The 17,112-nt window shown below is 45.7% G+C and overlaps 52 non-coding genes across 52 annotated transcripts; all 52 read left to right on the top strand.

Annotated features, from left to right (window-relative positions):
* Nucleotides 1-39: 39 nt before the first annotated feature.
* LOC131283436 (5S ribosomal RNA) lies at nucleotides 40-158 on the top strand. Its single transcript, XR_009188915.1, has one exon. It is a non-coding gene; the product is annotated as a 5S ribosomal RNA (ribosomal RNA).
* Nucleotides 159-370: 212 nt separating this feature from the next.
* Nucleotides 371-492, top strand: LOC131283230 (5S ribosomal RNA). The gene has a single exon (XR_009188722.1). It is a non-coding gene; the product is annotated as a 5S ribosomal RNA (ribosomal RNA).
* Nucleotides 493-704: 212 nt separating this feature from the next.
* Nucleotides 705-823, top strand: LOC131283435 (5S ribosomal RNA). The gene has a single exon (XR_009188914.1). It is a non-coding gene; the product is annotated as a 5S ribosomal RNA (ribosomal RNA).
* A 212-nt stretch (nucleotides 824-1,035) lies between these two features.
* Nucleotides 1,036-1,154, top strand: LOC131283433 (5S ribosomal RNA). The gene has a single exon (XR_009188912.1). It is a non-coding gene; the product is annotated as a 5S ribosomal RNA (ribosomal RNA).
* Nucleotides 1,155-1,366: 212 nt separating this feature from the next.
* On the top strand, nucleotides 1,367-1,485 carry LOC131283432 (5S ribosomal RNA). The gene has a single exon (XR_009188911.1). It is a non-coding gene; the product is annotated as a 5S ribosomal RNA (ribosomal RNA).
* Nucleotides 1,486-1,698: 213 nt separating this feature from the next.
* On the top strand, nucleotides 1,699-1,817 carry LOC131283431 (5S ribosomal RNA). The gene has a single exon (XR_009188910.1). It is a non-coding gene; the product is annotated as a 5S ribosomal RNA (ribosomal RNA).
* A 212-nt stretch (nucleotides 1,818-2,029) lies between these two features.
* On the top strand, nucleotides 2,030-2,148 carry LOC131283430 (5S ribosomal RNA). The gene has a single exon (XR_009188909.1). It is a non-coding gene; the product is annotated as a 5S ribosomal RNA (ribosomal RNA).
* Nucleotides 2,149-2,360: 212 nt separating this feature from the next.
* LOC131283193 (5S ribosomal RNA) lies at nucleotides 2,361-2,479 on the top strand. Its single transcript, XR_009188688.1, has one exon. It is a non-coding gene; the product is annotated as a 5S ribosomal RNA (ribosomal RNA).
* Nucleotides 2,480-2,691: 212 nt separating this feature from the next.
* On the top strand, nucleotides 2,692-2,810 carry LOC131283428 (5S ribosomal RNA). The gene has a single exon (XR_009188908.1). It is a non-coding gene; the product is annotated as a 5S ribosomal RNA (ribosomal RNA).
* A 212-nt stretch (nucleotides 2,811-3,022) lies between these two features.
* On the top strand, nucleotides 3,023-3,141 carry LOC131283427 (5S ribosomal RNA). Its single transcript, XR_009188907.1, has one exon. It is a non-coding gene; the product is annotated as a 5S ribosomal RNA (ribosomal RNA).
* Nucleotides 3,142-3,353: 212 nt separating this feature from the next.
* On the top strand, nucleotides 3,354-3,472 carry LOC131283426 (5S ribosomal RNA). Its single transcript, XR_009188906.1, has one exon. It is a non-coding gene; the product is annotated as a 5S ribosomal RNA (ribosomal RNA).
* A 213-nt stretch (nucleotides 3,473-3,685) lies between these two features.
* On the top strand, nucleotides 3,686-3,804 carry LOC131283220 (5S ribosomal RNA). Its single transcript, XR_009188713.1, has one exon. It is a non-coding gene; the product is annotated as a 5S ribosomal RNA (ribosomal RNA).
* A 212-nt stretch (nucleotides 3,805-4,016) lies between these two features.
* On the top strand, nucleotides 4,017-4,135 carry LOC131283425 (5S ribosomal RNA). The gene has a single exon (XR_009188905.1). It is a non-coding gene; the product is annotated as a 5S ribosomal RNA (ribosomal RNA).
* A 212-nt stretch (nucleotides 4,136-4,347) lies between these two features.
* LOC131283424 (5S ribosomal RNA) lies at nucleotides 4,348-4,466 on the top strand. Its single transcript, XR_009188904.1, has one exon. It is a non-coding gene; the product is annotated as a 5S ribosomal RNA (ribosomal RNA).
* A 212-nt stretch (nucleotides 4,467-4,678) lies between these two features.
* On the top strand, nucleotides 4,679-4,797 carry LOC131283423 (5S ribosomal RNA). The gene has a single exon (XR_009188903.1). It is a non-coding gene; the product is annotated as a 5S ribosomal RNA (ribosomal RNA).
* A 214-nt stretch (nucleotides 4,798-5,011) lies between these two features.
* On the top strand, nucleotides 5,012-5,130 carry LOC131283421 (5S ribosomal RNA). The gene has a single exon (XR_009188901.1). It is a non-coding gene; the product is annotated as a 5S ribosomal RNA (ribosomal RNA).
* Nucleotides 5,131-5,342: 212 nt separating this feature from the next.
* On the top strand, nucleotides 5,343-5,461 carry LOC131283420 (5S ribosomal RNA). The gene has a single exon (XR_009188900.1). It is a non-coding gene; the product is annotated as a 5S ribosomal RNA (ribosomal RNA).
* A 212-nt stretch (nucleotides 5,462-5,673) lies between these two features.
* LOC131283419 (5S ribosomal RNA) lies at nucleotides 5,674-5,792 on the top strand. The gene has a single exon (XR_009188899.1). It is a non-coding gene; the product is annotated as a 5S ribosomal RNA (ribosomal RNA).
* Nucleotides 5,793-6,004: 212 nt separating this feature from the next.
* Nucleotides 6,005-6,126, top strand: LOC131283228 (5S ribosomal RNA). Its single transcript, XR_009188720.1, has one exon. It is a non-coding gene; the product is annotated as a 5S ribosomal RNA (ribosomal RNA).
* A 212-nt stretch (nucleotides 6,127-6,338) lies between these two features.
* On the top strand, nucleotides 6,339-6,457 carry LOC131283418 (5S ribosomal RNA). Its single transcript, XR_009188898.1, has one exon. It is a non-coding gene; the product is annotated as a 5S ribosomal RNA (ribosomal RNA).
* A 212-nt stretch (nucleotides 6,458-6,669) lies between these two features.
* Nucleotides 6,670-6,788, top strand: LOC131283417 (5S ribosomal RNA). Its single transcript, XR_009188897.1, has one exon. It is a non-coding gene; the product is annotated as a 5S ribosomal RNA (ribosomal RNA).
* Nucleotides 6,789-7,000: 212 nt separating this feature from the next.
* On the top strand, nucleotides 7,001-7,119 carry LOC131283416 (5S ribosomal RNA). Its single transcript, XR_009188896.1, has one exon. It is a non-coding gene; the product is annotated as a 5S ribosomal RNA (ribosomal RNA).
* A 213-nt stretch (nucleotides 7,120-7,332) lies between these two features.
* Nucleotides 7,333-7,456, top strand: LOC131283253 (5S ribosomal RNA). The gene has a single exon (XR_009188744.1). It is a non-coding gene; the product is annotated as a 5S ribosomal RNA (ribosomal RNA).
* A 212-nt stretch (nucleotides 7,457-7,668) lies between these two features.
* Nucleotides 7,669-7,787, top strand: LOC131283415 (5S ribosomal RNA). Its single transcript, XR_009188895.1, has one exon. It is a non-coding gene; the product is annotated as a 5S ribosomal RNA (ribosomal RNA).
* Nucleotides 7,788-8,000: 213 nt separating this feature from the next.
* On the top strand, nucleotides 8,001-8,119 carry LOC131283414 (5S ribosomal RNA). The gene has a single exon (XR_009188894.1). It is a non-coding gene; the product is annotated as a 5S ribosomal RNA (ribosomal RNA).
* A 212-nt stretch (nucleotides 8,120-8,331) lies between these two features.
* Nucleotides 8,332-8,450, top strand: LOC131283412 (5S ribosomal RNA). Its single transcript, XR_009188893.1, has one exon. It is a non-coding gene; the product is annotated as a 5S ribosomal RNA (ribosomal RNA).
* A 213-nt stretch (nucleotides 8,451-8,663) lies between these two features.
* LOC131283411 (5S ribosomal RNA) lies at nucleotides 8,664-8,782 on the top strand. Its single transcript, XR_009188892.1, has one exon. It is a non-coding gene; the product is annotated as a 5S ribosomal RNA (ribosomal RNA).
* Nucleotides 8,783-8,994: 212 nt separating this feature from the next.
* Nucleotides 8,995-9,113, top strand: LOC131283409 (5S ribosomal RNA). The gene has a single exon (XR_009188890.1). It is a non-coding gene; the product is annotated as a 5S ribosomal RNA (ribosomal RNA).
* Nucleotides 9,114-9,325: 212 nt separating this feature from the next.
* LOC131283227 (5S ribosomal RNA) lies at nucleotides 9,326-9,447 on the top strand. The gene has a single exon (XR_009188719.1). It is a non-coding gene; the product is annotated as a 5S ribosomal RNA (ribosomal RNA).
* A 212-nt stretch (nucleotides 9,448-9,659) lies between these two features.
* LOC131283408 (5S ribosomal RNA) lies at nucleotides 9,660-9,778 on the top strand. The gene has a single exon (XR_009188889.1). It is a non-coding gene; the product is annotated as a 5S ribosomal RNA (ribosomal RNA).
* Nucleotides 9,779-9,990: 212 nt separating this feature from the next.
* On the top strand, nucleotides 9,991-10,109 carry LOC131283407 (5S ribosomal RNA). Its single transcript, XR_009188888.1, has one exon. It is a non-coding gene; the product is annotated as a 5S ribosomal RNA (ribosomal RNA).
* A 212-nt stretch (nucleotides 10,110-10,321) lies between these two features.
* Nucleotides 10,322-10,440, top strand: LOC131283406 (5S ribosomal RNA). The gene has a single exon (XR_009188887.1). It is a non-coding gene; the product is annotated as a 5S ribosomal RNA (ribosomal RNA).
* Nucleotides 10,441-10,653: 213 nt separating this feature from the next.
* LOC131283405 (5S ribosomal RNA) lies at nucleotides 10,654-10,772 on the top strand. The gene has a single exon (XR_009188886.1). It is a non-coding gene; the product is annotated as a 5S ribosomal RNA (ribosomal RNA).
* Nucleotides 10,773-10,984: 212 nt separating this feature from the next.
* Nucleotides 10,985-11,103, top strand: LOC131283404 (5S ribosomal RNA). Its single transcript, XR_009188885.1, has one exon. It is a non-coding gene; the product is annotated as a 5S ribosomal RNA (ribosomal RNA).
* Nucleotides 11,104-11,315: 212 nt separating this feature from the next.
* LOC131283192 (5S ribosomal RNA) lies at nucleotides 11,316-11,434 on the top strand. Its single transcript, XR_009188687.1, has one exon. It is a non-coding gene; the product is annotated as a 5S ribosomal RNA (ribosomal RNA).
* Nucleotides 11,435-11,646: 212 nt separating this feature from the next.
* Nucleotides 11,647-11,765, top strand: LOC131283403 (5S ribosomal RNA). Its single transcript, XR_009188884.1, has one exon. It is a non-coding gene; the product is annotated as a 5S ribosomal RNA (ribosomal RNA).
* A 212-nt stretch (nucleotides 11,766-11,977) lies between these two features.
* On the top strand, nucleotides 11,978-12,096 carry LOC131283402 (5S ribosomal RNA). The gene has a single exon (XR_009188883.1). It is a non-coding gene; the product is annotated as a 5S ribosomal RNA (ribosomal RNA).
* A 212-nt stretch (nucleotides 12,097-12,308) lies between these two features.
* Nucleotides 12,309-12,427, top strand: LOC131283401 (5S ribosomal RNA). The gene has a single exon (XR_009188882.1). It is a non-coding gene; the product is annotated as a 5S ribosomal RNA (ribosomal RNA).
* A 213-nt stretch (nucleotides 12,428-12,640) lies between these two features.
* Nucleotides 12,641-12,759, top strand: LOC131283219 (5S ribosomal RNA). Its single transcript, XR_009188712.1, has one exon. It is a non-coding gene; the product is annotated as a 5S ribosomal RNA (ribosomal RNA).
* A 212-nt stretch (nucleotides 12,760-12,971) lies between these two features.
* Nucleotides 12,972-13,090, top strand: LOC131283400 (5S ribosomal RNA). The gene has a single exon (XR_009188881.1). It is a non-coding gene; the product is annotated as a 5S ribosomal RNA (ribosomal RNA).
* A 212-nt stretch (nucleotides 13,091-13,302) lies between these two features.
* On the top strand, nucleotides 13,303-13,421 carry LOC131283398 (5S ribosomal RNA). The gene has a single exon (XR_009188879.1). It is a non-coding gene; the product is annotated as a 5S ribosomal RNA (ribosomal RNA).
* Nucleotides 13,422-13,633: 212 nt separating this feature from the next.
* On the top strand, nucleotides 13,634-13,752 carry LOC131283396 (5S ribosomal RNA). Its single transcript, XR_009188878.1, has one exon. It is a non-coding gene; the product is annotated as a 5S ribosomal RNA (ribosomal RNA).
* Nucleotides 13,753-13,966: 214 nt separating this feature from the next.
* LOC131283395 (5S ribosomal RNA) lies at nucleotides 13,967-14,085 on the top strand. Its single transcript, XR_009188877.1, has one exon. It is a non-coding gene; the product is annotated as a 5S ribosomal RNA (ribosomal RNA).
* A 212-nt stretch (nucleotides 14,086-14,297) lies between these two features.
* Nucleotides 14,298-14,416, top strand: LOC131283394 (5S ribosomal RNA). Its single transcript, XR_009188876.1, has one exon. It is a non-coding gene; the product is annotated as a 5S ribosomal RNA (ribosomal RNA).
* A 212-nt stretch (nucleotides 14,417-14,628) lies between these two features.
* Nucleotides 14,629-14,747, top strand: LOC131283393 (5S ribosomal RNA). Its single transcript, XR_009188875.1, has one exon. It is a non-coding gene; the product is annotated as a 5S ribosomal RNA (ribosomal RNA).
* A 212-nt stretch (nucleotides 14,748-14,959) lies between these two features.
* Nucleotides 14,960-15,081, top strand: LOC131283225 (5S ribosomal RNA). The gene has a single exon (XR_009188718.1). It is a non-coding gene; the product is annotated as a 5S ribosomal RNA (ribosomal RNA).
* Nucleotides 15,082-15,293: 212 nt separating this feature from the next.
* LOC131283392 (5S ribosomal RNA) lies at nucleotides 15,294-15,412 on the top strand. Its single transcript, XR_009188874.1, has one exon. It is a non-coding gene; the product is annotated as a 5S ribosomal RNA (ribosomal RNA).
* Nucleotides 15,413-15,624: 212 nt separating this feature from the next.
* LOC131283391 (5S ribosomal RNA) lies at nucleotides 15,625-15,743 on the top strand. Its single transcript, XR_009188873.1, has one exon. It is a non-coding gene; the product is annotated as a 5S ribosomal RNA (ribosomal RNA).
* Nucleotides 15,744-15,955: 212 nt separating this feature from the next.
* LOC131283390 (5S ribosomal RNA) lies at nucleotides 15,956-16,074 on the top strand. The gene has a single exon (XR_009188872.1). It is a non-coding gene; the product is annotated as a 5S ribosomal RNA (ribosomal RNA).
* A 213-nt stretch (nucleotides 16,075-16,287) lies between these two features.
* On the top strand, nucleotides 16,288-16,406 carry LOC131283389 (5S ribosomal RNA). The gene has a single exon (XR_009188871.1). It is a non-coding gene; the product is annotated as a 5S ribosomal RNA (ribosomal RNA).
* Nucleotides 16,407-16,618: 212 nt separating this feature from the next.
* On the top strand, nucleotides 16,619-16,737 carry LOC131283388 (5S ribosomal RNA). Its single transcript, XR_009188870.1, has one exon. It is a non-coding gene; the product is annotated as a 5S ribosomal RNA (ribosomal RNA).
* A 212-nt stretch (nucleotides 16,738-16,949) lies between these two features.
* LOC131283191 (5S ribosomal RNA) lies at nucleotides 16,950-17,068 on the top strand. Its single transcript, XR_009188686.1, has one exon. It is a non-coding gene; the product is annotated as a 5S ribosomal RNA (ribosomal RNA).
* The last annotated feature ends 44 nt before the right edge of the window (nucleotides 17,069-17,112 follow it).

Here is a 17,112-nt window from a genome sequence, read left to right as displayed (position 1 = left end):
CGACGGCGCTTATGTTGCGGACATAGCAGGAGCATACTTGTCAACGACCATACCATGTTGAAAACACCGGTTCTCGTCCGATCACCGAAGTTAAGCAACATCGGGCATGGTTAGTACTTAGGTGGGTGACCACTTGGGAACGCCATGTGTCGTTGGCATCCTCGAACTTTTTACACGCCGTTTGGTTGAATGCGTGTGTGTGGGAATAATATTGTTCCTCTCTTGGAAGGGAAACAAAAAGTAATTTCAGTCGATGTGTCCTTTTCACCTTGTTGTTGGAAGAACTGAACATTGTGAGAATGTTCTATTTTTAGCTCCGTCCAGCCTCCTTCGACGGCGCTTATGTTGCGGACATAGCAGGAGCATACTTGTCAACGACCATACCATGTTGAAAACACCGGTTCTCGTCCGATCACCGAAGTTAAGCAACATCGGGCATGGTTAGTAGTACTTAGGTGGGTGACCACTTGGGAACGCCATGTGTCGTTGGCATCCTCGAACTTTTTACACGCCGTTTGGTTGTGTGCGTGTGTGTGGGAATAATATTGTTCCTCTCGTGGAAGGGAAACAAAAAGTAATTTCATTCGATGTGTCCTTTTCACCTTGTTGTTGGAAGAACTGAACATTGTGAGAATGTTCTATTTTTAGCTCCTGGCAGCCTCCTTCGACGGCGCTTATGTTGCGGACATAGCAGGAGCATACTTGTCAACGACCATACCATGTTGAAAACACCGGTTCTCGTCCGATCACCGAAGTTAAGCAACATCGGGCATGGTTAGTACTTAGGTGGGTGACCACTTGGGAACGCCATGTGTCGTTGGCATCCTCAAACTTTTTACACGCCGTTTGGTTGAATGCGTGTGTGTGGGAATAATATTCTTCCTCTCGTGGAAGGGAAACAAAAAGTAATTTCATTAAATGAGTGCTTTTCACCTTGTTGTTGGAAGAACTGAACATTGTGAGAATGTTCTATTTTTAGCTCCGTCCAGCCTCCTTCGACGGCGCTTATGTTGCGGACATAGCAGGAGCATACTTGTCAACGACCATACCATGTTGAAAACACCGGTTCTCGTCCGATCACCGAAGTTAAGCAACATCGGGCATGGTTAGTACTTAGGTGGGTGACCACTTGGGAACGCCATGTGTCGTTGGCATCCTCAAACTTTTTACACGCCGTTTGGTTGAATGCGTGTGTGTGGGAATAATATTCTTCCTCTCGTGGAAGGGAAACAAAAAGTAATTTCATTAAATGAGTCCTTTTCACCTTGTTGTTGGAAGAACTGAACATTGTGAGAATGTTCTATTTTTAGCTCCGTCCAGCCTCCTTCGACGGCGCTTATGTTGCGGACATAGCAGGAGCATACTTGTCAACGACCATACCATGTTGAAAACACCGGTTCTCGTCCGATCACCGAAGTTAAGCAACATCGGGCATGGTTAGTACTTAGGTGGGTGACCACTTGGGAACGCCATGTGTCGTTGGCATCCTCAAACTTTTTTACACACCGTTTGGTTGAATGCGTGTGTGTGGGAATAATATTGTTCCTCTCTTGGAAGGGAAACAAAAAGTAATTTCATTCGATGTGTCCTTTTCACCTTGTTGTTGGAAGAACTGAACATTGTGAGAATGTTCTATTTTTAGCTCCGTCCAGCCTCCTTCGCCGGCGCTTATGTTGCGGACATAGCAGGAGCATACTTGTCAACGACCATACCATGTTGAAAACACCGGTTCTCGTCCGATCACCGAAGTTAAGCAACATCGGGCATGGTTAGTACTTAGGTGGGTGACCACTTGGGAACGCCATGTGTCGTTGGCATCCTCAAATTTTTTACACGCCGTTTGGTTGTGTGCGTGTGTGTGGGAATAATATTCTTCCTCTCGTGGAAGGGAAACAAAAAGTAATTTCATTAAATGAGTCCTTTTCACCTTGTTGTTGGAAGAACTGAACATTGTGAGAATGTTCTATTTTTAGCTCCGTCCAGCCTCCTTCGACGGCGCTTATGTTGCGGACATAGCAGGAGCATACTTGTCAACGACCATACCATGTTGAAAACACCGGTTCTCGTCCGATCACCGAAGTTAAGCAACATCGGGCATGGTTAGTACTTAGGTGGGTGACCACTTGGGAACGCCATGTGTCGTTGGCATCCTCAAACTTTTTACACGCCGTTTGGTTGTGTGCGTGTGTGTGGGAATAATATTCTTCCTCTCGTGGAAGGGAAACAAAAAGAAATTACATTCAATGAGTCCTTTTCACCTTGTTGTTGGAAGAACTGAACATTGTGAGAATGTTCTATTTTTAGCTCCGTCCAGCCTCCTTCGACGGCGCTTATGTTGCGGACATAGCAGGAGCATACTTGTCAACGACCATACCATGTTGAAAACACCGGTTCTCGTCCGATCACCGAAGTTAAGCAACATCGGGCATGGTTAGTACTCAGGTGGGTGACCACTTGGGAACGCCATGTGTCGTTGGCATCCTCAAACTTTTTACACGCCGTTTGGTTGTGTGCGTGTGTGTGGGAATAATATTCTTCCTCTCGTGGAAGGGAAACAAAAAGTAATTTCATTAAATGAGTCCTTTTCACCTTGTTGTTGGAAGAACTGAACATTGTGAGAATGTTCTATTTTTAGCTCCGTCCAGCCTCCTTCGACGACGCTTATGTTGCGGACATAGCAGGAGCATACTTGTCAACGACCATACCATGTTGAAAACACCGGTTCTCGTCCGATCACCGAAGTTAAGCAACATCGGGCATGGTTAGTACTTAGGTGGGTGACCACTTGGGAACGCCATGTGTCGTTGGCATCCTCAAACTTTTTACACGCCGTTTGGTTGAATGCGTGTGTGTGGGAATAATATTGTTCCTCTCGTGGAAGGGAAACAAAAAGTAATTTCATTAAATGAGTCCTTTTCACCTTGTTGTTGGAAGAACTGAACATTGTGAGAATGTTCTATTTTTAGCTCCGTCCAGCCTCCTTCGACGGCGATTATGTTGCGGACATAGCAGGAGCATACTTGTCAACGACCATACCATGTTGAAAACACCGGTTCTCGTCCGATCACCGAAGTTAAGCAACATCGGGCATGGTTAGTACTTAGGTGGGTGACCACTTGGGAACGCCATGTGTCGTTGGCATCCTCAAACTTTTTACACGCCGTTTGGTTGTGTGCGTGTGTGTGGGAATAATATTCTTCCTCTCGTGGAAGGGAAACAAAAAGAAATTTCATTAAATGAGTCTTTTTCACCTTGTTGTTGGAAGAACTGAACATTGTGAGAATGTTCTATTTTTAGCTCCTGGCAGCCTCCTTCGACGGCGCTTATGTTGCGGACATAGCAGGAGCATACTTGTCAACGACCATACCATGTTGAAAACACCGGTTCTCGTCCGATCACCGAAGTTAAGCAACATCGGGCATGGTTAGTACTTAGGTGGGTGACCACTTGGGAACGCCATGTGTCGTTGGCATCCTCAAACTTTTTACACCGCCGTTTGGTTGAATGCGTGTGTGTGGGAATAATATTGTTCCTCTCGTGGAAGGGAAACAAAAAGTAATTTCATTAAATGAGTCCTTTTCACCTTGTTGTTGGAAGAACTGAACATTGTGAGAATGTTCTATTTTTAGCTCCGTCCAGCCTCCTTCGACGGCGATTATGTTGCGGACATAGCAGGAGCATACTTGTCAACGACCATACCATGTTGAAAACACCGGTTCTCGTCCGATCACCGAAGTTAAGCAACATCGGGCATGGTTAGTACTTAGGTGAGTGACCACTTGGGAACGCCATGTGTCGTTGGCATCCTCAAACTTTTTACACGCCGTTTGGTTGTGTGCGTGTGTGTGGGAATAATATTCTTCCTCTCGTGGAAGGGAAACAAAAAGAAATTTCATTAAATGAGTCCTTTTCACCTTGTTGTTGGAAGAACTGAACATTGTGAGAATGTTCTATTTTTAGCTCCGTCCAGCCTCCTTCGACGGCGCTTATGTTGCGGACATAGCAGGAGCATACTTGTCAACGACCATACCATGTTGAAAACACCGGTTCTCGTCCGATCACCGAAGTTAAGCAACATCGGGCATGGTTAGTACTTAGGTGGGTGACCACTTGGGAACGCCATGTGTCGTTGGCATCCTCAAACTTTTTACACGCCGTTTGGTTGAATGCGTGTGTGTGGGAATAATATTGTTCCTCTCGTGGAAGGGAAACAAAAAGTAATTACATTCAATGAGTCCTTTTCACCTTGTTGTTGGAAGAAATGGCCATTGTGAGAATGTTCTATTTTTAGCTCCGTCCAGCCTCCTTCGACGACGCTTATGTTGCGGACATAGCAGGAGCATACTTGTCAACGACCATACCATGTTGAAAACACCGGTTCTCGTCCGATCACCGAAGTTAAGCAACATCGGGCATGGTTAGTACTTAGGTGGGTGACCACTTGGGAACGCCATGTGTCGTTGGCATCCTCAAACTTTTTACACGCCGTTTGGTTGTGTGCGTGTGTGTGGGAATAATATTGTTCCTCTCGTGGAAGGGAAACAAAAAGTAATTTCATTCGATGTGTCCTTTTCACCTTGTTGTTGGAAGAAATTGCCGTTGTGAGAATGTTCTATTTTTAGCTCCTGGCAGCCTCCTTCGACGGCGCTTATGTTGCGGACATAGCAGGAGCATACTTGTCAACGACCATACCATGTTGAAAACACCGGTTCTCGTCCGATCACCGAAGTTAAGCAACATCGGGCATGGTTAGTACTTAGGTGGGTGACCACTTGGGAACGCCATGTGTCGTTGGCATCCTCAAACTTTTTACACGCCGTTTGGTTGTGTGCGTGTGTGTGGGAATAATATTGTTCCTCTCGTGGAAGGGAAACAAAAAGTAATTTCATTAAATGAGTCCTTTTCACCTTGTTGTTGGAAGAACTGTGAACATTGTGAGAATGTTCTATTTTTAGCTCCGTCCAGCCTCCTTCGACGGCGCTTATGTTGCGGACATAGCAGGAGCATACTTGTCAACGACCATACCATGTTGAAAACACCGGTTCTCGTCCGATCACCGAAGTTAAGCAACATCGGGCATGGTTAGTACTTAGGTGGGTGACCACTTGGGAACGCCATGTGTCGTTGGCATCCTCAAACTTTTTACACGCCGTTTGGTTGAATGCGTGTGTGTGGGAATAATATTCTTCCTCTCGTGGAAGGGAAACAAAAAGAAATTTCATTAAATGAGTCCTTTTCACCTTGTTGTTGGAAGAATTGAACATTGTGAGAATGTTCTATTTTTAGCTCCTGGCAGCCTCCTTCGACGGCGCTTATGTTGCGGACATAGCAGGAGCATACTTGTCAACGACCATACCATGTTGAAAACACCGGTTCTCGTCCGATCACCGAAGTTAAGCAACATCGGGCATGGTTAGTACTTAGGTGGGTGACCACTTGGGAACGCCATGTGTCGTTGGCATCCTCAAACTTTTTACACGCCGTTTGGTTGTGTGCGTGTGTGTGGGAATAATATTCTTCCTCTCGTGGAAGGGAAACAAAAAGTAATTTCATTAAATGAGTCCTTTTCACCTTGTTGTTGGAAGAACTGAACATTGTGAGAATGTTCTATTTTTAGCTCCGTCCAGCCTCCTTCGACGACGCTTATGTTGCGGACATAGCAGGAGCATACTTGTCAACGACCATACCATGTTGAAAACACCGGTTCTCGTCCGATCACCGAAGTTAAGCAACATCGGGCATGGTTAGTACTTAGGTGGGTGACCACTTGGGAACGCCATGTGTCGTTGGCATCCTCAAACTTTTTACACGCCGTTTGGTTGAATGCGTGTGTGTGGGAATAATATTGTTCCTCTCGTGGAAGGGAAACAAAAAGTAATTTCAGTCGATGTGTCCTTTTCACCTTGTTGTTGGAAGAACTGAACATTGTGAGAATGTTCTATTTTTAGCTCCGTCCAGCCTCCTTCGACGGCGCTTATGTTGCGGACATAGCAGGAGCATACTTGTCAACGACCATACCATGTTGAAAACACCGGTTCTCGTCCGATCACCGAAGTTAAGCAACATCGGGCATGGTTAGTAGTACTTAGGTGGGTGACCACTTGGGAACGCCATGTGTCGTTGGCATCCTCGAACTTTTTACACGCCGTTTGGTTGTGTGCGTGTGTGTGGGAATAATATTGTTCCTCTCGTGGAAGGGAAACAAAAAGTAATTTCATTCGATGTGTCCTTTTCACCTTGTTGTTGGAAGAACTGAACATTGTGAGAATGTTCTATTTTTAGCTCCTGGCAGCCTCCTTCGACGGCGCTTATGTTGCGGACATAGCAGGAGCATACTTGTCAACGACCATACCATGTTGAAAACACCGGTTCTCGTCCGATCACCGAAGTTAAGCAACATCGGGCATGGTTAGTACTTAGGTGGGTGACCACTTGGGAACGCCATGTGTCGTTGGCATCCTCAAACTTTTTACACGCCGTTTGGTTGAATGCGTGTGTGTGGGAATAATATTCTTCCTCTCGTGGAAGGGAAACAAAAAGTAATTTCATTAAATGAGTGCTTTTCACCTTGTTGTTGGAAGAACTGAACATTGTGAGAATGTTCTATTTTTAGCTCCGTCCAGCCTCCTTCGACGGCGCTTATGTTGCGGACATAGCAGGAGCATACTTGTCAACGACCATACCATGTTGAAAACACCGGTTCTCGTCCGATCACCGAAGTTAAGCAACATCGGGCATGGTTAGTACTTAGGTGGGTGACCACTTGGGAACGCCATGTGTCGTTGGCATCCTCAAACTTTTTACACGCCGTTTGGTTGTGTGCGTGTGTGTGGGAATAATATTCTTCCTCTCGTGGAAGGGAAACAAAAAGAAATTTCATTAAATGAGTCCTTTTCACCTTGTTGTTGGAAGAACTGAACATTGTGAGAATGTTCTATTTTTAGCTCCGTCCAGCCTCCTTCGACGGCGCTTATGTTGCGGACATAGCAGGAGCATACTTGTCAACGACCATACCATGTTGAAAACACCGGTTCTCGTCCGATCACCGAAGTTAAGCAACATCGGGCATGGTTAGTACTTAGGTGGGTGACCACTTGGGAACGCCATGTGTCGTTGGCATCCTCAAACTTTTTTACACACCGTTTGGTTGAATGCGTGTGTGTGGGAATAATATTGTTCCTCTCTTGGAAGGGAAACAAAAAGTAATTTCAGTCGATGTGTCCTTTTCACCTTGTTGTTGGAAGAACTGAACATTGTGAGAATGTTCTATTTTTAGCTCCGTCCAGCCTCCTTCGACGGCGCTTATGTTGCGGACATAGCAGGAGCATACTTGTCAACGACCATACCATGTTGAAAACACCGGTTCTCGTCCGATCACCGAAGTTAAGCAACATCGGGCATGGTTAGTACAGTACTTAGGTGGGTGACCACTTGGGAACGCCATGTGTCGTTGGCATCCTCAAACTTTTTACACGCCGTTTGGTTGTGTGCGTGTGTGTGGGAATAATATTGTTCCTCTCGTGGAAGGGAAACAAAAAGTAATTTCATTCGATGTGTCCTTTTCACCTTGTTGTTGGAAGAACTGAACATTGTGAGAATGTTCTATTTTTAGCTCCTGGCAGCCTCCTTCGACGGCGCTTATGTTGCGGACATAGCAGGAGCATACTTGTCAACGACCATACCATGTTGAAAACACCGGTTCTCGTCCGATCACCGAAGTTAAGCAACATCGGGCATGGTTAGTACTTAGGTGGGTGACCACTTGGGAACGCCATGTGTCGTTGGCATCCTCAAACTTTTTTACACACCGTTTGGTTGAATGCGTGTGTGTGGGAATAATATTGTTCCTCTCTTGGAAGGGAAACAAAAAGTAATTTCAGTCGATGTGTCCTTTTCACCTTGTTGTTGGAAGAACTGAACATTGTGAGAATGTTCTATTTTTAGCTCCGTCCAGCCTCCTTCGACGGCGCTTATGTTGCGGACATAGCAGGAGCATACTTGTCAACGACCATACCATGTTGAAAACACCGGTTCTCGTCCGATCACCGAAGTTAAGCAACATCGGGCATGGTTAGTACTTAGGTGGGTGACCACTTGGGAACGCCATGTGTCGTTGGCATCCTCAAACTTTTTACACGCCGTTTGGTTGTGTGCGTGTGTGTGGGAATAATATTCTTCCTCTCGTGGAAGGGAAACAAAAAGAAATTTCATTAAATGAGTCCTTTTCACCTTGTTGTTGGAAGAACTGAACATTGTGAGAATGTTCTATTTTTAGCTCCTGGCAGCCTCCTTCGACGGCGCTTATGTTGCGGACATAGCAGGAGCATACTTGTCAACGACCATACCATGTTGAAAACACCGGTTCTCGTCCGATCACCGAAGTTAAGCAACATCGGGCATGGTTAGTACTTAGGTGGGTGACCACTTGGGAACGCCATGTGTCGTTGGCATCCTCAAACTTTTTTACACACCGTTTGGTTGAATGCGTGTGCGTGGGAATAATATTGTTCCTCTCTTGGAAGGGAAACAAAAAGTAATTTCAGTCGATGTGTCCTTTTCACCTTGTTGTTGGAAGAACTGAACATTGTGAGAATGTTCTATTTTTAGCTCCGTCCAGCCTCCTTCGACGGCGCTTATGTTGCGGACATAGCAGGAGCATACTTGTCAACGACCATACCATGTTGAAAACACCGGTTCTCGTCCGATCACCGAAGTTAAGCAACATCGGGCATGGTTAGTACTTAGGTGGGTGACCACTTGGGAACGCCATGTGTCGTTGGCATCCTCAAACTTTTTACACGCCGTTTGGTTGAATGCGTGTGTGTGGGAATAATATTCTTCCTCTCGTGGAAGGGAAACAAAAAGTAATTTCATTAAATGAGTGCTTTTCACCTTGTTGTTGGAAGAACTGAACATTGTGAGAATGTTCTATTTTTAGCTCCGTCCAGCCTCCTTCGACGGCGCTTATGTTGCGGACATAGCAGGAGCATACTTGTCAACGACCATACCATGTTGAAAACACCGGTTCTCGTCCGATCACCGAAGTTAAGCAACATCGGGCATGGTTAGTACTTAGGTGGGTGACCACTTGGGAACGCCATGTGTCGTTGGCATCCTCGAACTTTTTACACGCCGTTTGGTTGAATGCGTGTGTGTGGGAATAATATTGTTCCTCTCTTGGAAGGGAAACAAAAAGTAATTTCAGTCGATGTGTCCTTTTCACCTTGTTGTTGGAAGAACTGAACATTGTGAGAATGTTCTATTTTTAGCTCCGTCCAGCCTCCTTCGACGGCGCTTATGTTGCGGACATAGCAGGAGCATACTTGTCAACGACCATACCATGTTGAAAACACCGGTTCTCGTCCGATCACCGAAGTTAAGCAACATCGGGCATGGTTAGTAGTACTTAGGTGGGTGACCACTTGGGAACGCCATGTGTCGTTGGCATCCTCGAACTTTTTACACGCCGTTTGGTTGTGTGCGTGTGTGTGGGAATAATATTGTTCCTCTCGTGGAAGGGAAACAAAAAGTAATTTCATTCGATGTGTCCTTTTCACCTTGTTGTTGGAAGAACTGAACATTGTGAGAATGTTCTATTTTTAGCTCCTGGCAGCCTCCTTCGACGGCGCTTATGTTGCGGACATAGCAGGAGCATACTTGTCAACGACCATACCATGTTGAAAACACCGGTTCTCGTCCGATCACCGAAGTTAAGCAACATCGGGCATGGTTAGTACTTAGGTGGGTGACCACTTGGGAACGCCATGTGTCGTTGGCATCCTCAAACTTTTTACACGCCGTTTGGTTGAATGCGTGTGTGTGGGAATAATATTCTTCCTCTCGTGGAAGGGAAACAAAAAGTAATTTCATTAAATGAGTGCTTTTCACCTTGTTGTTGGAAGAACTGAACATTGTGAGAATGTTCTATTTTTAGCTCCGTCCAGCCTCCTTCGACGGCGCTTATGTTGCGGACATAGCAGGAGCATACTTGTCAACGACCATACCATGTTGAAAACACCGGTTCTCGTCCGATCACCGAAGTTAAGCAACATCGGGCATGGTTAGTACTTAGGTGGGTGACCACTTGGGAACGCCATGTGTCGTTGGCATCCTCAAACTTTTTACACGCCGTTTGGTTGAATGCGTGTGTGTGGGAATAATATTCTTCCTCTCGTGGAAGGGAAACAAAAAGTAATTTCATTAAATGAGTCCTTTTCACCTTGTTGTTGGAAGAACTGAACATTGTGAGAATGTTCTATTTTTAGCTCCGTCCAGCCTCCTTCGACGGCGCTTATGTTGCGGACATAGCAGGAGCATACTTGTCAACGACCATACCATGTTGAAAACACCGGTTCTCGTCCGATCACCGAAGTTAAGCAACATCGGGCATGGTTAGTACTTAGGTGGGTGACCACTTGGGAACGCCATGTGTCGTTGGCATCCTCAAACTTTTTTACACACCGTTTGGTTGAATGCGTGTGTGTGGGAATAATATTGTTCCTCTCTTGGAAGGGAAACAAAAAGTAATTTCATTCGATGTGTCCTTTTCACCTTGTTGTTGGAAGAACTGAACATTGTGAGAATGTTCTATTTTTAGCTCCGTCCAGCCTCCTTCGCCGGCGCTTATGTTGCGGACATAGCAGGAGCATACTTGTCAACGACCATACCATGTTGAAAACACCGGTTCTCGTCCGATCACCGAAGTTAAGCAACATCGGGCATGGTTAGTACTTAGGTGGGTGACCACTTGGGAACGCCATGTGTCGTTGGCATCCTCAAATTTTTTACACGCCGTTTGGTTGTGTGCGTGTGTGTGGGAATAATATTCTTCCTCTCGTGGAAGGGAAACAAAAAGTAATTTCATTAAATGAGTCCTTTTCACCTTGTTGTTGGAAGAACTGAACATTGTGAGAATGTTCTATTTTTAGCTCCGTCCAGCCTCCTTCGACGGCGCTTATGTTGCGGACATAGCAGGAGCATACTTGTCAACGACCATACCATGTTGAAAACACCGGTTCTCGTCCGATCACCGAAGTTAAGCAACATCGGGCATGGTTAGTACTTAGGTGGGTGACCACTTGGGAACGCCATGTGTCGTTGGCATCCTCAAACTTTTTACACGCCGTTTGGTTGTGTGCGTGTGTGTGGGAATAATATTCTTCCTCTCGTGGAAGGGAAACAAAAAGAAATTACATTCAATGAGTCCTTTTCACCTTGTTGTTGGAAGAACTGAACATTGTGAGAATGTTCTATTTTTAGCTCCGTCCAGCCTCCTTCGACGGCGCTTATGTTGCGGACATAGCAGGAGCATACTTGTCAACGACCATACCATGTTGAAAACACCGGTTCTCGTCCGATCACCGAAGTTAAGCAACATCGGGCATGGTTAGTACTCAGGTGGGTGACCACTTGGGAACGCCATGTGTCGTTGGCATCCTCAAACTTTTTACACGCCGTTTGGTTGTGTGCGTGTGTGTGGGAATAATATTCTTCCTCTCGTGGAAGGGAAACAAAAAGTAATTTCATTAAATGAGTCCTTTTCACCTTGTTGTTGGAAGAACTGAACATTGTGAGAATGTTCTATTTTTAGCTCCGTCCAGCCTCCTTCGACGACGCTTATGTTGCGGACATAGCAGGAGCATACTTGTCAACGACCATACCATGTTGAAAACACCGGTTCTCGTCCGATCACCGAAGTTAAGCAACATCGGGCATGGTTAGTACTTAGGTGGGTGACCACTTGGGAACGCCATGTGTCGTTGGCATCCTCAAACTTTTTACACGCCGTTTGGTTGAATGCGTGTGTGTGGGAATAATATTGTTCCTCTCGTGGAAGGGAAACAAAAAGTAATTTCATTAAATGAGTCCTTTTCACCTTGTTGTTGGAAGAACTGAACATTGTGAGAATGTTCTATTTTTAGCTCCGTCCAGCCTCCTTCGACGGCGATTATGTTGCGGACATAGCAGGAGCATACTTGTCAACGACCATACCATGTTGAAAACACCGGTTCTCGTCCGATCACCGAAGTTAAGCAACATCGGGCATGGTTAGTACTTAGGTGGGTGACCACTTGGGAACGCCATGTGTCGTTGGCATCCTCAAACTTTTTACACGCCGTTTGGTTGTGTGCGTGTGTGTGGGAATAATATTCTTCCTCTCGTGGAAGGGAAACAAAAAGAAATTTCATTAAATGAGTCTTTTTCACCTTGTTGTTGGAAGAACTGAACATTGTGAGAATGTTCTATTTTTAGCTCCTGGCAGCCTCCTTCGACGGCGCTTATGTTGCGGACATAGCAGGAGCATACTTGTCAACGACCATACCATGTTGAAAACACCGGTTCTCGTCCGATCACCGAAGTTAAGCAACATCGGGCATGGTTAGTACTTAGGTGGGTGACCACTTGGGAACGCCATGTGTCGTTGGCATCCTCAAACTTTTTACACCGCCGTTTGGTTGAATGCGTGTGTGTGGGAATAATATTGTTCCTCTCGTGGAAGGGAAACAAAAAGTAATTTCATTAAATGAGTCCTTTTCACCTTGTTGTTGGAAGAACTGAACATTGTGAGAATGTTCTATTTTTAGCTCCGTCCAGCCTCCTTCGACGGCGATTATGTTGCGGACATAGCAGGAGCATACTTGTCAACGACCATACCATGTTGAAAACACCGGTTCTCGTCCGATCACCGAAGTTAAGCAACATCGGGCATGGTTAGTACTTAGGTGAGTGACCACTTGGGAACGCCATGTGTCGTTGGCATCCTCAAACTTTTTACACGCCGTTTGGTTGTGTGCGTGTGTGTGGGAATAATATTCTTCCTCTCGTGGAAGGGAAACAAAAAGAAATTTCATTAAATGAGTCCTTTTCACCTTGTTGTTGGAAGAACTGAACATTGTGAGAATGTTCTATTTTTAGCTCCGTCCAGCCTCCTTCGACGGCGCTTATGTTGCGGACATAGCAGGAGCATACTTGTCAACGACCATACCATGTTGAAAACACCGGTTCTCGTCCGATCACCGAAGTTAAGCAACATCGGGCATGGTTAGTACTTAGGTGGGTGACCACTTGGGAACGCCATGTGTCGTTGGCATCCTCAAACTTTTTACACGCCGTTTGGTTGAATGCGTGTGTGTGGGAATAATATTGTTCCTCTCGTGGAAGGGAAACAAAAAGTAATTACATTCAATGAGTCCTTTTCACCTTGTTGTTGGAAGAAATGGCCATTGTGAGAATGTTCTATTTTTAGCTCCGTCCAGCCTCCTTCGACGACGCTTATGTTGCGGACATAGCAGGAGCATACTTGTCAACGACCATACCATGTTGAAAACACCGGTTCTCGTCCGATCACCGAAGTTAAGCAACATCGGGCATGGTTAGTACTTAGGTGGGTGACCACTTGGGAACGCCATGTGTCGTTGGCATCCTCAAACTTTTTACACGCCGTTTGGTTGTGTGCGTGTGTGTGGGAATAATATTGTTCCTCTCGTGGAAGGGAAACAAAAAGTAATTTCATTCGATGTGTCCTTTTCACCTTGTTGTTGGAAGAAATTGCCGTTGTGAGAATGTTCTATTTTTAGCTCCTGGCAGCCTCCTTCGACGGCGCTTATGTTGCGGACATAGCAGGAGCATACTTGTCAACGACCATACCATGTTGAAAACACCGGTTCTCGTCCGATCACCGAAGTTAAGCAACATCGGGCATGGTTAGTACTTAGGTGGGTGACCACTTGGGAACGCCATGTGTCGTTGGCATCCTCAAACTTTTTACACGCCGTTTGGTTGTGTGCGTGTGTGTGGGAATAATATTGTTCCTCTCGTGGAAGGGAAACAAAAAGTAATTTCATTAAATGAGTCCTTTTCACCTTGTTGTTGGAAGAACTGTGAACATTGTGAGAATGTTCTATTTTTAGCTCCGTCCAGCCTCCTTCGACGGCGCTTATGTTGCGGACATAGCAGGAGCATACTTGTCAACGACCATACCATGTTGAAAACACCGGTTCTCGTCCGATCACCGAAGTTAAGCAACATCGGGCATGGTTAGTACTTAGGTGGGTGACCACTTGGGAACGCCATGTGTCGTTGGCATCCTCAAACTTTTTACACGCCGTTTGGTTGAATGCGTGTGTGTGGGAATAATATTCTTCCTCTCGTGGAAGGGAAACAAAAAGAAATTTCATTAAATGAGTCCTTTTCACCTTGTTGTTGGAAGAATTGAACATTGTGAGAATGTTCTATTTTTAGCTCCTGGCAGCCTCCTTCGACGGCGCTTATGTTGCGGACATAGCAGGAGCATACTTGTCAACGACCATACCATGTTGAAAACACCGGTTCTCGTCCGATCACCGAAGTTAAGCAACATCGGGCATGGTTAGTACTTAGGTGGGTGACCACTTGGGAACGCCATGTGTCGTTGGCATCCTCAAACTTTTTACACGCCGTTTGGTTGAATGCGTGTGTGTGGGAATAATATTGTTCCTCTCGTGGAAGGGAAACAAAAAGTAATTTCAGTCGATGTGTCCTTTTCACCTTGTTGTTGGAAGAACTGAACATTGTGAGAATGTTCTATTTTTAGCTCCGTCCAGCCTCCTTCGACGACGCTTATGTTGCGGACATAGCAGGAGCATACTTGTCAACGACCATACCATGTTGAAAACACCGGTTCTCGTCCGATCACCGAAGTTAAGCAACATCGGGCATGGTTAGTACTTAGGTGGGTGACCACTTGGGAACGCCATGTGTCGTTGGCATCCTCAAACTTTTTACACGCCGTTTGGTTGAATGCGTGTGTGTGGGAATAATATTGTTCCTCTCGTGGAAGGGAAACAAAAAGTAATTTCAGTCGATGTGTCCTTTTCACCTTGTTGTTGGAAGAACTGAACATTGTGAGAATGTTCTATTTTTAGCTCCGTCCAGCCTCCTTCGACGGCGCTTATGTTGCGGACATAGCAGGAGCATACTTGTCAACGACCATACCATGTTGAAAACACCGGTTCTCGTCCGATCACCGAAGTTAAGCAACATCGGGCATGGTTAGTAGTACTTAGGTGGGTGACCACTTGGGAACGCCATGTGTCGTTGGCATCCTCGAACTTTTTACACGCCGTTTGGTTGTGTGCGTGTGTGTGGGAATAATATTGTTCCTCTCGTGGAAGGGAAACAAAAAGTAATTTCATTCGATGTGTCCTTTTCACCTTGTTGTTGGAAGAACTGAACATTGTGAGAATGTTCTATTTTTAGCTCCTGGCAGCCTCCTTCGACGGCGCTTATGTTGCGGACATAGCAGGAGCATACTTGTCAACGACCATACCATGTTGAAAACACCGGTTCTCGTCCGATCACCGAAGTTAAGCAACATCGGGCATGGTTAGTACTTAGGTGGGTGACCACTTGGGAACGCCATGTGTCGTTGGCATCCTCAAACTTTTTACACGCCGTTTGGTTGAATGCGTGTGTGTGGGAATAATATTCTTCCTCTCGTGGAAGGGAAACAAAAAGTAATTTCATTAAATGAGTGCTTTTCACCTTGTTGTTGGAAGAACTGAACATTGTGAGAATGTTCTATTTTTAGCTCCGTCCAGCCTCCTTCGACGGCGCTTATGTTGCGGACATAGCAGGAGCATACTTGTCAACGACCATACCATGTTGAAAACACCGGTTCTCGTCCGATCACCGAAGTTAAGCAACATCGGGCATGGTTAGTACTTAGGTGGGTGACCACTTGGGAACGCCATGTGTCGTTGGCATCCTCAAACTTTTTACACGCCGTTTGGTTGAATGCGTGTGTGTGGGAATAATATTCTTCCTCTCGTGGAAGGGAAACAAAAAGTAATTTCATTAAATGAGTCCTTTTCACCTTGTTGTTGGAAGAACTGAACATTGTGAGAATGTTCTATTTTTAGCTCCGTCCAGCCTCCTTCGACGGCGCTTATGTTGCGGACATAGCAGGAGCATACTTGTCAACGACCATACCATGTTGAAAACACCGGTTCTCGTCCGATCACCGAAGTTAAGCAACATCGGGCATGGTTAGTACTTAGGTGGGTGACCACTTGGGAACGCCATGTGTCGTTGGCATCCTCAAACTTTTTTACACACCGTTTGGTTGAATGCGTGTGTGTGGGAATAATATTGTTCCTCTCTTGGAAGGGAAACAAAAAGTAATTTCATTCGATGTGTCCTTTTCACCTTGTTGTTGGAAGAACTGAACATTGTGAGAATGTTCTATTTTTAGCTCCGTCCAGCCTCCTTCGCCGGCGCTTATGTTGCGGACATAGCAGGAGCATACTTGTCAACGACCATACCATGTTGAAAACACCGGTTCTCGTCCGATCACCGAAGTTAAGCAACATCGGGCATGGTTAGTACTTAGGTGGGTGACCACTTGGGAACGCCATGTGTCGTTGGCATCCTCAAATTTTTTACACGCCGTTTGGTTGTGTGCGTGTGTGTGGGAATAATATTCTTCCTCTCGTGGAAGGGAAACAAAAAGTAATTTCATTAAATGAGTCCTTTTCACCTTGTTGTTGGAAGAACTGAACATTGTGAGAATGTTCTATTTTTAGCTCCGTCCAGCCTCCTTCGACGGCGCTTATGTTGCGGACATAGCAGGAGCATACTTGTCAACGACCATACCATGTTGAAAACACCGGTTCTCGTCCGATCACCGAAGTTAAGCAACATCGGGCATGGTTAGTACTTAGGTGGGTGACCACTTGGGAACGCCATGTGTCGTTGGCATCCTCAAACTTTTTACACGCCGTTTGGTTGTGTGCGTGTGTGTGGGAATAATATTCTTCCTCTCGTGGAAGGGAAACAAAAAGAAATTACATTCAATGAGTCCTTTTCACCTTGTTGTTGGAAGAACTGAACATTGTGAGAATGTTCTATTTTTAGCTCCGTCCAGCCTCCTTCGACGGCGCTTATGTTGCGGACATAGCAGGAGCATACTTGTCAACGACCATACCATGTTGAAAACACCGGTTCTCGTCCGATCACCGAAGTTAAGCAACATCGGGCATGGTTAGTACTCAGGTGGGTGACCACTTGGGAACGCCATGTGTCGTTGGCATCCTCAAACTTTTTACACGCCGTTTGGTTGTGTGCGTGTGTGTG

Source organism: Anopheles ziemanni, chromosome 2 (assembly GCF_943734765.1).
Source record: "Anopheles ziemanni chromosome 2, idAnoZiCoDA_A2_x.2, whole genome shotgun sequence".
In the NCBI taxonomy this organism is placed as follows: domain Eukaryota; kingdom Metazoa; phylum Arthropoda; class Insecta; order Diptera; family Culicidae; genus Anopheles; species Anopheles ziemanni.
The sequence above is the reverse complement of the archived record's forward strand: the minus strand, read 5'-3'. Positions and strand labels throughout refer to the sequence as shown.